Below are 16,325 nucleotides of genomic sequence, written 5' to 3' on the forward strand. Positions count from 1 at the left end.
TATAATATGTATCAGACCACATGGATAGTTCTAGACCTTGCTCCCTAGCATGTGTCAGGTCCCATGGACAGTTCTAGACCTTACATTATAATATGTATCAGACCACATGGATAGTTCTAGACCTTGCTTCCTAGCATGTGTCAGGCCCCATGGACAGTTCTAGACCTTACATTATAATATGTATCAGACCACATGGATAATTCTAGACCTTGCTCCTTAGCATGTATCGGGCCCCATGGACAGTTCTACACTTGCCTCCCTGAAGCGTAATTTCCAGAGTCTCTCTTTTTCTAATATAAAGGTGATAGGAGATGGGGCAGAGATAGTGGAGCAACACGTGACTGTAGGATCCGACTACATCCAAAGTTGTGTTTGTAGTCTGTAACCATGGAGACAAATACAGCTCTGAATATATTCACCAAATGGTGTTACTTCATTATTCATTTACATGCACTGAAACCATGACAACATTGGTTGCAAAAGTCTACAATTCCTTTAATACAATCATTATATAGCAGGTATATAAGAAAGCATAGCGCTTATTAGTAGCATTCACCACTGGAGTACGACTGCCACGTGCAGCCACTAATGAGTAAATGAGTGTTGATTTCGGTGGAATTTTGGGCTCATAGTGCGGTTTTTGTCAGCAGTTTGTACGTCCTGTTCACACATCTTGAGCGGCGTCCTGAGGACGTTTTCATGTTCTGCTGCTTTTCCTCTGCTTTCTTGGGTTTAGACATTGAGTCTCGTGGTGCGTCGTACTGCTGCAGTCCACCGGTGTAGAGACAATGGGCCACAGGGACTTCAGCTGTCACTTGTCTGCCCATGATGTTCACGTGATGAAGCAGCAGCTTGTGCTCCAGAGCAGATGTTCCTATTATAACAGAGAAATAACCTTCTATTGTTAAATTTGTTTTGAAATCCAGTTTTCTGGTCACTCAGTCACCTCTTACGGTATGCACAGACCCCCCCCACCATCCAATGTTTCATAGGCGCCCCCGAGACGAGAAATCAGCTGGGGCTGAAGGGCCCCCTATATCACATGCAGAATTATTTTACCTTTACAACCACTTGGTTTCCCTCGCACAGGAAGTTTTGTGTGGTTTTTACCTGCTTTTTTCCCCCTATATTTTTTTTACTTAGAGCCATTGTTTTTCCACACCTGCAGAAAGCTGTGATTGACAAAAGTGTCAAAAACACAATGCAAAAAACACTGGAGAAAAAACAAGTTCTCACGAATTTCACAATTCTTTGCAGACTGTAAAATGACATCTGGTGCCAGAAAGTAGATGTGGTAAAAACACTAAACTACTGCCCAAAAATGAATAAAACACACAATACCAGCATCATTTAGAATATTTTTGCTGTGATTAAAGAAGTTTTCATAGCAAGGGGGCGATACGAAGAATGGCCACCAGGGGGGGATCTTCTACATCTGCTAAAATCGGAATAACCCCGGAGTCAAATCTGAGCATTATAGTAAACTATGGAGCAATAAACATGAATAACAGTCAGGAAAAGTGCTGAAGCCAACAATATGCTACAAAGACCAGGGGTCAATAATGGAGTCAGTATACCCCGCGTGGGTATAAAAACACATGGGAAGGGGCGGGACAAAAACAGGAAGTACGGTACATCGCTTCCTGTAAGCCGATCCAGACGCAAATAAAACTACAGGCATAAAGAGAGATGAAAGAAGATGCAGTATTTATTCTTAGTCAAAAATTTATTAAAGTAAAAAGAAAATAAATGGAAAAAAATTGAAAAATAACAATAATAAAAAATAAATAAATAAATAAAAGGGGTGTATTGGGGAGGAGGGAGAGGGCACACCGTCTGTATGAAAAAAGCAAAGTGTGCAAACTAGGGAACTATCCTAGTGCAGGGGCATAGCTATAGGGGGTGCAGAGGTCCCAGAAGCCTGAAGGGGCCAAAGACGCTTCTGCCGCATAAGAAGACACCAAAGTTATAGAAGGTGCCTGCTGGTCAAGTTACAACTATGGCTGGAGGGAAGAGGTTAGGTCAAGAATTTGCAAGGGGGCGTGGATTAAAATTTTTGCACCAGGCAGCACAAAGGCTATGTGCTCCCCTGCCTCCGGCCACAAAGCACTGTGGGAAGGGGGGCCCAGGTGAACTTTTGCACCAGGGCCCATGAGCCTTTAGCACAGAAATTTTGGTCCAGTCTATAAGTCATATTATTCAATAAAACATGTAAAATCAATGGATTCATTCAGTCACAAAGAGCTACAGTTTGGAGTCCCACTGTGGGGATTCGCTCTGATAGACAGGGTGCGCGGACGCAGTACAGAGACAAATTACCAAATCAAACTTCCGTGTTTATTCACACATAAAGCAAAAACAAAACGTCACTTTGCAGTCTTGGTGTTAGTTCACACACGATGGAAAGTCCACAGAGCAAAAATCACCTTGTTGGCAGTTCTGCCTCCAGTAGTCCATAGCCAGCTTTTAGGGGGCCCGTTTCCCTTACAGACGTGTCTCAGCCCTCCAGCACGGCATGAGCCTCAGATCCCAGCACACACACCTCCAGAGCTCCACTGTCAGACTGAGGTAGGTCTTGCAAAACCCAGCCTGGAACATGGGGAGTAGACACCCACCCAGTACTTTGACAACTTCCAGTGAGAGCTGTCCCGGATCAGCTATACAGCCATACTAAGTATTAAGGTGTCAAACAGCAACTGCTGCTGACACATAAAAAATGTCTCTTACTCCACCGAGGCCAGGAACCTTGGTGACACGTACCTATCATCCACAATGATTCCTTATACCTTCTTACATATCTTCCCCCTTTGTTCAACCCTAAGGGGGTGAACACATGCCATACAGTATACTCGAGACAGGGCATCCGCGGCCTGCCCTGTGTCCTACGGAGAACTTAAAGTTTTGTAAGGACAGGAACCACCTCTTGATTTGGGCATTTCTCTCTTTGGCCCTGCTCATCACTTGAGAGGGGAGTGGTCAATCACCAGGCAGAATTTTCTCCCCAACAAATAGTAGCGAGGAGACTCGAGTGCCCACTTGATGGCCAGGCACTCTCTCTTCACTATACTATACTGGGTCTCGGCTGGGGTGAGCTTGCGGATTAAGAAGACAACGGGATGCTCCTCCCCGTTGACTTCCTGAGACTGTACAGCACCGTGGCCTATTTTGGAGGTGTCTGTCTGCACTATGAATTCCCGTTTGAAGTCGGACGTCACCAAAACCGGGGACCCACACAGGGACGACTTCAAAGCAGAGAAAGCCTCTTCCGTCTGATCATTCCAGTGAACCATCACTGACTTGCGTCCCTTCAATAACCCTGTCAATGGCGCGGCTACAGTAGAAAAGTGGGGAACAAACCTCATGTAATATCCCACCATTCCCAGGAACGACTTTACTTGTTTAGTGATGACAGGTCGGGGCCAATTTCTTATCGCATCTATTTTGTTTACTTGGGGTTTGATGACTCCACGCCCAAGGACATACCCCAGGTATTTAGTCTCCTCTAACCTTATTGTGCATTTTTTGGGGTTAGCTGTTAGTCCCGCCTTCCGAAGGGAGTCCACTACAGCCTGCACTCGAAGCGTACCAACAATGTGGTCGAAGCACAATGTTTCTAAGCCATTGAAAAGTGGCAGGGGCACCATGCAGACCAAAGGCTAGCACCTTGTACTGATACAACCCCTCAGGTGTGATGAAGGCAGTTTTCTCTTTGGTAGCCTCTGTTAAGGGCACCTACCAGTACCATTTTGTGAGGTCCAAAACAGAAAGATACCTTGTCCTAACCTCTCGATGAGCTTATCCACCCGGGGAATGGGATACGCATCGAATTTAGAAACCTCGTTAAGTTTTCGAAAGTCGTTACAAAACCACAATGTCCCTTCCGGCTGGGTATCAATACTATAGGACTAGCCCACTCACTTTTTGACTCCTTAATTACGTCTAGCTGCAACATTAGCTGCACCTCCTCCGATATGGCTTATTGCCGAGCCTCGGGTACCCAGTATGGTTTTGACCGGACTTTTGCTTGAGGCTTAGTGACAGTGTCATGCCGAATTGTGGAAGTGCGTTCAGGGAGATCCAAAAACACATCCGTGTTCTGGCTAATAAACTCCCTGGCCTCCTGAGCCTGCTTAGAGGAGAGTTTGTCAGCAATTATTTCTGTGGTAGCCGCTTCCTTTATTATTTCTGTGGTAGCCGGGCTGTCTTCAGTACAGGTTTCCCTATCTTTACACGAATTGAATAGATTCGCATGGTAAACCTGCTCCGGCTTTTCGCCTCCCTGGCTGGTGTACCTTGTAATTTAACTCTTCAATTTTTTTAAGTATCTCATAGGGCCCCTGCCACCTGGCCAGGAACTTACTGTCCACGGCCAGCACCAGAACCAAAACATGATCACCTGGGTTAAAGATCTGAACCCGGGCCTGACGATTATAGACCGGACTCTGGGCTCGCTGAGCTGCCTCCATATGCTCCCAAACAAGAGGCAACACTGTCTCTATTCAATCTTGCATCTGGGTAACGTACTCAAGGAAACTTCTATGTGGAGTGGGTTGCTGTTCCCACGCCTCTTTGGCTATGTCCAAGAGACCGCAAGGCTGTCTGCCATATAGCAATTTGAAGGGTGAGAACCCAGTAGAGGCCTGGTGTACCTCTCGCACAGCGAACATGAGATAGGGCAGAAGAAGGTCCCAGTCCTTCCCATCTTTATACACCTTATTAAACCTTTCAACCAGACCGTCCGTTTGCGGATGGTAAATGGACGTCCATAACGGTTTGATATGCAGCAACTTACAGAGCTCCCTCCTCACCTTAGACATAAAAGGGGTCCCGTGGTCAGTCAGAACCTCTTTAGGTAGTCCCACTCGGGAGAACATTTCCATTAGCTCCTTAGCTATCAGTTTAGCAGATGTATGTCGCAGTGGCACTGCCTCCGGGTACCGAGTGACATAGTCTAGGACGACCAGGATGTGTTGGTGTCCTCTAGCGGACTTCAGTACTGGGCCTAAGAGGTCCATCGTGACTCGCTCAAACGGTACCTCGATGATCGGGAGAGGTACCAAGGGACTATGGAAAAGGTGCTGGGGGCTAGTTGCTTGGCAGGTCGGGCATAACTCGCAAAACTTGTCCACCTCTCTAAACACACTGGCCCAGTAAAACCGCTGTGGAATCCGGTCCTGTGTTTTCTGCATTCCTAGATGTCCCCCGAGAACATGTTGGTGGGCTGACTCTAATACGAGTTTGCGATAAGCCTAGGGGACCACTAACTGTTCAATATGTTCACCCCATAGTTGGTTTACCTGATACAACATATCCTGATGGACCACAAAACGGGGGAACACCGACACTGCCCTCCAAACTCAGGATAGGCTTGGGTCTTGGTGGGTCTCATAATTTGGGGTACCTAGAACGCAATATCTTTTAAAAATTGCAGAAGGACCCAAACAATACCGCCATTGATTTCTGCATTTTTTTCACAAGTGGTTTGTGGTCGGTACGAGTTGGAGATGAACATAAAGTAAAATCATTTACTAAAAAATTAAAAAGGAAATGTTATTTCTTGGGGAGAAAATTAAAGCGTTAGATACCCAGCACAGATACGCTGTCTCGGATACCATGGTGCTGGAAACAATGCAGTGTACATAACTGGAGGCAGACATCGCTATCTAGTGGCTGAACTAGGGTACTGCAGCATTCAAGTGAATGGGCGCTCATGTTCAGTGCGCCGCTGCAGGAAACCACACAGTGCACAGAGCCTTGTGCTTACTGCAGCATGGCTTCAGAAGCAGCTGATTGGTGGGGTTGACGGGGGTCAGACTCCCACTGATCTGATAGTCATGACCAAGCCTGAGGATAGCTCATCGATACCTGTACCTGCAAAATTATTGCACTCTATTCTGCTTCCATTTACACCCCTACAGGACCTGATCACTGATTACTTGATTGATTCCTGTACACTTTCTGTTTATTTTCTATACGGCTAAATGAAAATAAAAGACACATAGTCACCACAAGCCAGGAATCACACGTCCAAACGCTTACAGATATGTGGTGGTTCTTTTTCTTGTGATGTAGAGCAGGAGTCACTAGCTCCACTCCTCCTTCTATTGTAGTGTCCTGGAGCAAAGGAACTGTGAAGTCTGGCCATTTGTCTATTTCCCCTATGCAAAGTTATAAACTTCTTACTTTATTTCACTTTAAAGTGTTAACTTGCAATGACTTATACAATTTTATACTGTGTAACAGCATTTCATATGTTTAGTGTGATCTATACCCTGCTCATTTGCACAGCACTGTGCAAAGGGTTAATGAACACCAAGAGACATTTGGGACTTTCTAGCTAATAATGAGAAGCTGGTAATTTTCCACAATTAAAACAAAGAGTTGTGAGACGCACAGGACTGAGGAAAAATATGGAGGAGGTGCTCCCAGTAAAGAGGATCCGCCCTTCCTCTAATAATGAATAAATACAAATAAAAAATACTGGGCACTCTCACTTATGCAGAAACATACAGTTTATTTAAGTACATATAATAAATAATCAATTTATCCATAAACGCATAATCCCAATAATAAAATAAATATTAGATAAAAAATCCTAAAATCATGTTACAAACCAGATTATGTAATAATCTGGATAAGATGGAACGAGAGATTATGGAGAAAAAAATAAAAAAAATGTTATTTATTCAAAATAAAAAAGATAGAAAGGACAAGGGAGTACAACATGTGGAGAGGGAAAGAATAGAAAGTATTAGGGAAGAAGAGCAGATAGAAAAAAGCACTGATTTACGGGATAATTACACCAAAGACAACACTAGGTCTAGTAATTTCAATATACCGATCTATAATAGATTTGAGATTTTTGATGAAAGGGCTTCTTTTTTAGACCGGACCCCACCGCATCACCGTATACGGACCAGGCCACCATCACCCCCAAGGGGAACACACAAACCTTATCACAGACCACAGACAGATCACCAATACAACCTGAGAGACAGGCCACAAGTGCACAGGGAGCAACAGGATTTCAAGACACAGAATATAGGGAAATACCGACAACCGCACAACTCACACAATCACAGCACGAGATATCACGAAGAAAAACGGGGAAGGTACGGAGAGGAAGGAGGAAGGTAAAGACACCACAGGCAATAGAATTAGAAGTGATCAATGATTCCATCATTAATTTGAGCTCAATCACATTGACTAACGTTCAGAAACACCTTCTAAATAAAGGCCTAAAATTTGCCCCAACGGAAAAACTTAACAAATTCTCAACCTTCATAGGGGTGGAGAAGTTTATACGGCGGTTATGCCTTAAAAAATATTTTTCAAAAAACCCGATTGAGAAGGAAATAGAGAACAATATTCAGAGGGAAAAATTTACACATACCAAACTTAAAAAACGTTCCAAAAAATATCCAAGGAACGAAATTAGCCATGAAATGGCGACATTCAAAGAAAGTGTGGAGAATGATTTACGAAAAATAAAAGACACTAATAAATATAGACGCAAAAATTTAACGAAGGGAGAAATTGGTACCCTAAAACAACTACAGAAAGACAATAGGATTATTATCCGCCCAGCCGATAAAGGGGGGGCAATAGTTGTACAAGACGCAGAAAAATACAAACAGGAATGTTATAGACAACTAGAGGGATAAGGAGACATACAAAAAACTAATGAAAGACCCAACTGGTGATTTTTTGGTGGAACTAATGAACTTAGTGGAGGACGGTAAAGTGAGAGGGATTTTGACAGAGAACAAATACAATTTTATACTGAATAAATACCCCAGGATACCGGTATTCTACTGCATACCGAAAGTGCATAAGGATATGAACAACCCACCAGGTCGCCCCATAGTTTCAGGGATCGAGTCCTTGATGTGCAATCTATCCAAGTATATTGACGTGCTATTAAAGCCGACAGTCCAAAAAAATGCCTCTTATATTAAAGACTCAACACAAATTATAAAAACTGTAGAAAATATGGCATTTGAAGAGGACTGGTGGATGGGCACTTTGGATGTTCAATCCCTATACACTATTATCAACCACGAGCAAGGAAAACGAGCAGTTGAGTCCCAGTTAAAACAAGAAGCTAGGCTAAAGGAGGAGCAGATTAATTTTTTAACCCAAAGTATTGATTTTATATTAACGCATAATTATTTTAACTTTGAAACAGATTTTTACCTTCAAACTCAGGGCACAGCCATGGGCACCAGGTTCGCCCCCAGTTATGCAAATTTATTTATGGCGGATTGGGAGGAACGGAACATCACCCCTCGACTGGGGGTGGACCTGGTGCTATGGCAAAGATATATAGATGACGTGCTTTTTATTTGGAAATCTGGCAAAGAATCTTTAGAATTTTTTTTAGGGGTTATTAATTGTAATAATCTTAATTTAAAGTTCACCCACAATATTAGCAAGGAGATGTTAGAATTTTTAGACCTAAAATTATTTATAGAGGATAGGTTAGTCAAATGTTGCACTTTTATGAAACCCACCATGAGAAACAGTTATATACTGTATAACAGTTGTCATTTACCCAGCTGGTTGATCAATATACCGCAGGGTCAGTTCCAAAGAATAAGGCGTAATTGCACACTAGAAGATCAATTTGAAAAAGAGGCCATTAAGATGAAAGAGGCATTTTTAGAAAAAAAACTACCCAGAGGAATTAATAACGGGATCCCTGAACAAAGTGAGAAACATGAAAAGGGAAGACTTTTTTTCAGAAAAGGTGAAACATACAGATGGGGAAAAGGATGTGTGGCGAAACCAACCTCGCCACTGGGTTTTGGAGAGGGCTGTTTAAAAGCCTCTTGCCTCAGGATTATGGCCCATAGTAACTGTAAAAGAGAAGACAGACCGGCCGCACAGCTTAAATCTGTCTGTAGAATTGTATTTTATGTTATTATGCGTTCGGGTAAATTGTATGTTATGTGAGGGTACCCAGATAGCTAATATCATTGTATTCGTGTATTCTGAGTGCCAGTCACCTAATGATATGCACTCAGACTTGAGCTATCTGGGGATATGTTACATGTCTGTGTTTGCTGTGGGGGTGTGCCATTGTGTGTTTGGGTGGTGATTCCTGTCCTGTTGTCTCCACATGTGTATTGGTGATCTCCCCTTTGTCCTGAGAGATAATTGGATTGTCTTCGGTCGTCTCCGGGACAGAGGGGAGGAAACCATGATGCATTGTGGGGATATGTTGTATCTGTTCTGTATTTGCAAAACTGTAATAAAAACCAGGCTGGGTGTGCCAGCACATCAGAGAGCACTGCTTGACCCTCAACACGGAGCCTTGTCTCGTTATTGGGGGGATTCCCTGTATGCTGTTGGAGACTGATTGCCAGGAGTGTAAGCCGACTGAATGCTTTTCCTGTTCGTCTGCCGGCAGCTATCCGCGAGGTTCCAGTTTGGAGTGCTATTTTGTATCCAGTTCGGGAGGTTGGTGTTCTGCAGTAGCTGTGCCTGTCTCTCGGAAAGGGGCATATCGCCTAAACGGATTTTAACCCCTTGTCTGCTGAAACGGTGCCGTTACATTGGTGGCAAGCAGCGGGATCGTTCCTACAGCCAGAAGGACAGCTACAGGAGACACCATTTCTGTGGATTCTACAATTTAAGGGCAACGCATGTCCCAGTACAGCGACCCTAAAAGCACCAGGATGGAACCAGCAGTGTTATACGAGGAGGAGGACCTGGATGGCCGGGATGCATTAAGGAAAGGCATCTGGTACCAGGCCCTGGATAATGTACAATACCAGCGAGGTGAGAGTCTCCCCAGTGAAGAGCAGCGGTTGCAGAAGCAAGTGGCCCTGCGGATGTCCTTCCTGGGAGAGCAGCCCCTGGAGGAATGGGTGATAGAACTACAGCACCGGGTATGGCAGGAGCTATGGCTGGAGGATTCCTACCAGGCGCTTTGGTGGTATGTGGCACAGTTTATACCCTGGACAGCTGAGCATGACAAGCCAGAGGGAGAGGAGTTTGATGGTCCTGGCTTGTTATGGGAGTCCTTTGCAGAGCCTGACTTCGGGAGCCCTGCACAGTCCAGACTTCAGGACATTTTCTATGAGAGGGAGGCTAGGCATGAGTGGGATGACCCCCATGAAGTAGAGCAAGACCTGGCTCACCTAGCAACCCTGGAGTGGGAACTGGAGCAGGACTACCGAGATCTCTTCCACTCCATTGAGAAGGCTCAGCAGGACGGTAAGGTGACAGACCCAGATCCAGACCCATTCAGCTGGGCAGATATTGTAGAGTGTTACTGGGAAGGACCCCAGGTGGCCGGTAGAGATGGGACTGAGGTCTCTCCGCCGGTCCTGCAGGGAATTGGGAGCCTAGTCTCCATTCCCCAGCGGCAGTGTGAAGTGCAGGGAGGGGAGAGCAGCGGCCTCCCTCCCCAGTGGCAGGCTGAGTTACAGGGGGCAGAGGTAGTTGTTCCTGCCCCCCAGCAGCAGCATGATTTTTTGGGAATTGGGAGCCGAGTCTCCATTCCCCAACGGCAGACGGAGTTACAGGGGGCAGAGACAGTCGGTCCTGTCCCCCAGCGGCAGAGTGTCCTACAGGGAATGGAGAGCCCAGTCTCCTTTCCCCAGCAGCAGGACACTGTATTGGGAGCAGAGGCGGTCGGTCGCCCTCCCCAGCGGCTGGAAGTATGTATGGGAGAGGAGCTCGTTACCACCTCTCCCCAGCGGCAGCTTAACGCACCAGGGGGAGACAGTAAGCCCCACAACAGGGCAGATGGGACCGTGGTCTCTGCACTTACAGCACAGGGGGTAGGGACAGTCGTTCCTGTCCCCCAGCAACAGGGCTGTTTAGCCAAAGGGGAGACAGTCGGTTTCTCCCTCCAACAACCAGACTCCAACCAGACTTCTTCCGTGGTAACGCTGTCACCAGGGCAGAGTACCGCTGATCCCTGCCCACAAAGCAACCTCCACTCCAAGCCAGGGAGCAACTCAGAGACCGGGAGTACCAGCTACCAATATAACCTTGGTGGATTCACTGGACAGAGACAGCCTACTAAATTCAACAGGTCCAGTATTGGGTTGTGGGTGGGCTGCCAGACTAACTCAGGTACCGACCGGCGTGAGGTCAGGTATCTGGTTAGTCTTCCCTGGGGGGGGAGATGTGTGGCGAAACCAACCTCGCCACTGGGTTTTGGAGAGGGCTGTTTAAAAGCCTCTTGCCTCAGGATTATGGCCCATAGTAACTTTAAAGGAGAAAACAGACCGGCCGCACAGCTTAAATCTGTCTGTAGAATTGTATTTTATGTTTATTATGCGTTCGGTTAAATTGTATGTTATGTGAGGGCACCCAGATAGCTAATATTATTGTATTCGTGTATTCTGAGTGCCATTCACCTAATGATATGCACTCAGACTTGAGCTATCTGGGGATATGTTAAATGTCTGTGTTTGCTGTGGGGGTGTGCCATTGTGTGTTTAAATGGTGATGTCTGTCCTGTTGTCTCCACATGTGTATTGGTGATCTCCCCTTTGTCCTGAGAGATAATTGGATTGTCTTCGGTCGTCTCCGGGACAGAGGGGAGGAAACCATGATGCATTGTGGGGATATGTTGTATCTGTCCTGTATTTGCAAAACTGTAATAAAAACCAGGCTGGGTGTGCCAGCACTTCAGACCACTGCTTGACCCTCAACACTGAGCCTTGTCTCGTTATTGGGGGGATTCCCTGTATGCTGTTGGAGACTGATTGCCAGGAGTGTAAGCTGACTGATACGCTTTTCCTGTTCGTCTGCCGGCAGCTATCCGCGAGGTTCCAGTTTGGAGTGTTATTTTGTATCCAGTTCGGGAGGTTGGTGTTCTGCAGTAGCTGTGCCTGTCTCTCGGAAAGGGGCATATCGCCTAAACGGATTTTAACCCCTTGTCTGCTGAAACGGTGCCGTTACAGGATGAAATACGGATTATTTTACCTTTTAATGATGAATATAGGAAGATCCCAAAAATTATAGGGAGGCACTGGTATTTATTACAGAAGGACAAAACAATAGGCCCCCTAATTCCAATAAAACCTCGGATAACCTTTACTAAAGCCCCCAGTTTGGGAATAAGGTAGCCCCAACAATAAAAAGAAGATACATAGGAAGTACCTCTCTACAAAATTGGCTAAATATGGAGGGTTTCCATAGATGCGGAAAGTGTGGAAATTGTAGGATTACATCTTTTCCCCGGAAAACAAAAGAAATTATATCCTCGGTTAACAACCACAAACATATAATAAAGGACTTTTTAACATGCAACTCTGATAATGTCATCTATATTATTGAGTGTCCGTGTGGAGGCCAATATGTTGGGAGAACAAAAAGATTCCTAAAAAAACGCATCTCCGAGCATATTACTAATATTAAGAAGGGCCTAGAAACCCACACACTTTCTAAACATTTCAAGTTAATGCATAACCAAAATCCAACAGGCATGAAATTTGCGGCGATTGATAAGGTGGAGAAAGGTTGGAGGGGAGGGGACCACATAAGTAAAATGTCCAGACTAGAGTCCCAACGAATATATGAACTGAATACTTTGATGCCAGGCGGATTGAACGCAGAATTTGAGTTATTCGGATTCTTGTAATTTGGTGGATGTCCCCCATGGACGGCAAAACCCCTGCAGGTTTTTTCTTGTCCTGGGGGGTTCGGCCCTTCATGGGGGACCTCCACCTAACATCTCATCCCCCTTTTTGGGAAGGTTCAATCCACCCCTGATTCCAAATGATGAAAAATAAAAGTGCCCTCAGGTAAATTGAATAGAATAAAAAATATTATATTTTAAATAATAAAAAATATTATATTTTAAAAAATATTATATTTTAAAAAATAAAAAAATGAAAAATGATTTCCTGTTGGTAATGTGGAAATGACATATATGACCCCCATAGGAGGTATGAACAGTGGGTTATGGAAGATGAGATCAAGTAATATGGAGATTGACATTGGACTTGGTCATTAGGGGGTTAATACCCCTGTGCCAATCCTTGAAAATCTATTAGGGCCATCTGACCATCCCACTGTTAGTGTACTTTAAATTTATGTCATTATGCTACATGTAACAGATAGGGGGAACAAAAGAATAATTGATATACAACTTGTCATTTTTAATCCCCCGATTAATAAATTAAACCGCATGGATACCGCAAGGGATTGTATTGGTTTTGTGTAGGTTGAAAATAAATGAGATCAATTGAATGGGATTGTCTTTGGGTTGAAAATAAAATAAAAGAGGCCAATGAATTATTGTAATAGTGTAATTTAAGATACAGGTACCGGCGAACACTATTGTACACTAAGCATTACGCAAGCTAAAATTCAAGTTTTCTTGCGTGGATAATTGGGTGAAATTACGAATAGAATGGATTCCAATTCCGTACCACCTCTTGAGGAAAAGGAGGAGGATCAACACCTGTTTGAATAATTATAATCTACAGGGCTCTATAAAAGTCAACACTTACGGGGCAGTCACTACCACTGAGGAAGGGGCAAGTACCCCGAAATGTGTTTGGTAAAGAGACCCCCAAAGTAATCCCAAAGCAAGACTTACTGGAACTAAAAGGCTGTGTTGCTATTTTGTACCAACCGAGGATCCCGTGCCTTATCAAATCCCTGATACACCGGCGGCTACAAGCGCAACACACGAGGCTACATAGTATCGTGGCGCAGGTCATCCGACGTGGGGAGAGCAAATACAAGTCCCAGCGTCTGCCTGCTCTTAGTCACTACGGAGCGGCAGCCAGAGGACCTCAAAGACACGGGCAAGCAAGTTACAGCAGTATCCAGCGGCGACAGGAGCAGACAAGAGTGATCTTTGGATTACAAGCCGATGATCTGAAAGAACTGCACTGCACAGTGAGTACAAGCGGGACGCCGTGAATATACTCACCTAAATGTATTTCTTTAAACCGCAGTACCGTTACTCTTCTCCAAAGAATTAGGACTGTGAATTGTATAGGACATTGCAAATGTCATCTATAGTCATCAATTACCGCAAACCGCCAGTCAATATCTTGGGATACCCTATGCTTATGGATTGACTATCCCCCATTTTGGATCCATCTTTTAGTGTTTAGTGATTTTAGGATTTTTTATCTACTATTTATTTTATTATTGGGATTATGCGTTTATGGATAAATTGATTATTTATTATATGTACTTAAATAAACTGTATGTTTCTGCATAAGTGAGAGTGCCCAGTATTTTTTATTTGAATTTTACACAATTAACAAAAGATTTGAAGAATATCATGTTTTGGAGAAAAAAAAGACTTGTTTGCCACCAAAACCAGACAGACCGACCTTGTGACTGTCTGGTTTTATCGCTATGTCTGAAAACCTGTTTTTGTCTGAAAAAAACTGTTGTGTCATTGCCATTGAGTATCACTGAAGCTGTAATATAAGTCCATGAGAGACGGGAGGTGTAACATTGTATCTGTTTGTGCTGAGTTTCTCTACTCCATCCCTCCGGCTAGAAGGTCCCCCTAGTGCTCTGCAGTTAGGGATCAGTGCTTGGAGGGAGACTCTGCCAGACTGCATGAGTGACCAGAAGAAGACGCTGAGATGGGGGCGCTGAGCCACAGACCATGGATCACCAGCCTTGGACCAGGGTACCAGCCTGAGGAGGAGGAGGACATTAACTCCCAAGAGTTTTACACAGAAAAAGTGGTTTATCTGCCCAAGGGACAGGAGAGAAACAGGAGGAGCATGAGAGGCCGGAGGGCGATGAGAAGACCAGGAAGATGAACCTGACAAACTGTGGCAGTATGCAGTAGAGATGGAGGCAGGGAGTCCCTCTGATTTCCTTGTGCAAATGGCCAGATGCATGCTGAGTTGATTGTGTAGTGACAGCCGCATTATCACCATTCAGCAGAGGGATGACTACGGGCTCTCCACAATATTAGACCCTCACTACTGAGTCAAAATGGTGTCCTTTTTTACACTTGCTGAGAGGGATAAAAAACTAAACTACTATAAAGACATCCTATATAGTCAGTTGGTCACTGTCTATGTGTGCCATCGCCCATCCTCACAAAGGTCTGACTGAGGGGAACCCTTGCGCTCACGCTCCACTGCCATGACTGCTGGAAAGGGGTGGATGGGAAGGAGCAAAACCAGCTCCATCATCAGAAACTTAAGTCTTGAGTATCTAATGAACATTTTTCTTCACCCGCCTACTGAAGAAACCATCCAGCAACAGCAGGACCTGGTGTACTTTGACTATTACCGCAGATCAAAGATCCCCTGGACTGCTGGGCAGCCAAACTTGTATGGCCGCAACTGGATGAGTTTGCCCTGGACAAGCTTTCCTGCCCGGACAGTAGTTTGGCATCAGAGCAGGTGACCTTTCTAAAGATGAATCAGGCTGGATGCATCAGACTAGATCATTCTAGCAGTAATCTTCTCACTGCAGTGTGCTGCTATACTGGAACATTGTGAAAAATGGCCCGTTATTTCTGGCCACGTGCTTCAGCTGCTATTGTGATACTGCCACCTGCCTTATGCCACATACCTGCTGCCATCTTCTCCTACTGCCACCCACCATCTTGTGCTGTTACTGCTACTGCTGTAGCCCCCCACCTCCCCACTCTGTGACGGGGCCACTAAATTGGGGTTAGTGGGGCCACTAAGTTGACTCCTTTCGCTGTTGCCACCTCACCACTCTGTGACTGGTTCAGCATGTTGACTGCTCATGCAGTTGCCACCCTCACTACTCTGTGACAGGGCCACTATTGTCCTTGTTGACATCACAGTTTATTTTACCCTTCTAATCTGTCAGAAGAACTGAAAAAACAAAGAACACAACGGATCCTGTCTTTGGAGCATCCAAAAGGCCTCTATCACACAGTCAGGGTTTTTCATCAGGATTTCATCATGATTTGGAAGCCTAAAGCAGGAGTGGGTCCAAAATCCAGAAGATAAATATTTCCATTATGTCTCATCTCTGCTTTGGAACCACCGGTTTTTGCTTTGACAATACTGATCAAATACTCATGCAAAAAACTGACCAGACACTGACCGTGTGATAGAGGCCATTTGAATAAAACTGATTTCAGAGGCAAATAGCAAAAACTCATGCAAATGGAGCATTAGGCCTCTATCACATGGTCAGTATTTGGCATCAGAATTGCCTTATGATTTGGAAGCCAAAACCAGGAGTGGGTCCAAGAGAAGACCTGAAAATATTCCATTCACGTGTCATTTCTGTTTTGGACAAATTATTTATGTGGCGAAACCAACCTCGCCACTGGGTTTTGGAGGGGGCTGTTTGAAGGCCTCTTGCCTCAGGATTATGGCCCATAGTAACTT

The 16,325-nt window shown here is 44.8% G+C and overlaps 1 protein-coding gene across 1 annotated transcript in view; it reads right to left on the bottom strand.

The window, feature by feature from the left end:
• Positions 1-499: 499 nt before the first annotated feature.
• Positions 500-16,325, bottom strand: part of LOC122923656 (carcinoembryonic antigen-related cell adhesion molecule 1-like) — a 79,031-nt gene continuing 63,205 nt past the window's right edge. The window contains exon 10 of the mRNA XM_044274511.1: positions 500-874. The gene's annotated coding sequence lies outside the window, so the exon portion shown is untranslated. The remainder of the gene's footprint in view (positions 875-16,325) is intronic.

This window comes from Bufo gargarizans, unplaced genomic scaffold (assembly GCF_014858855.1).
Source record: "Bufo gargarizans isolate SCDJY-AF-19 unplaced genomic scaffold, ASM1485885v1 original_scaffold_1791_pilon, whole genome shotgun sequence".
NCBI classification, from domain to species: Eukaryota; Metazoa; Chordata; class Amphibia; order Anura; family Bufonidae; genus Bufo; species Bufo gargarizans.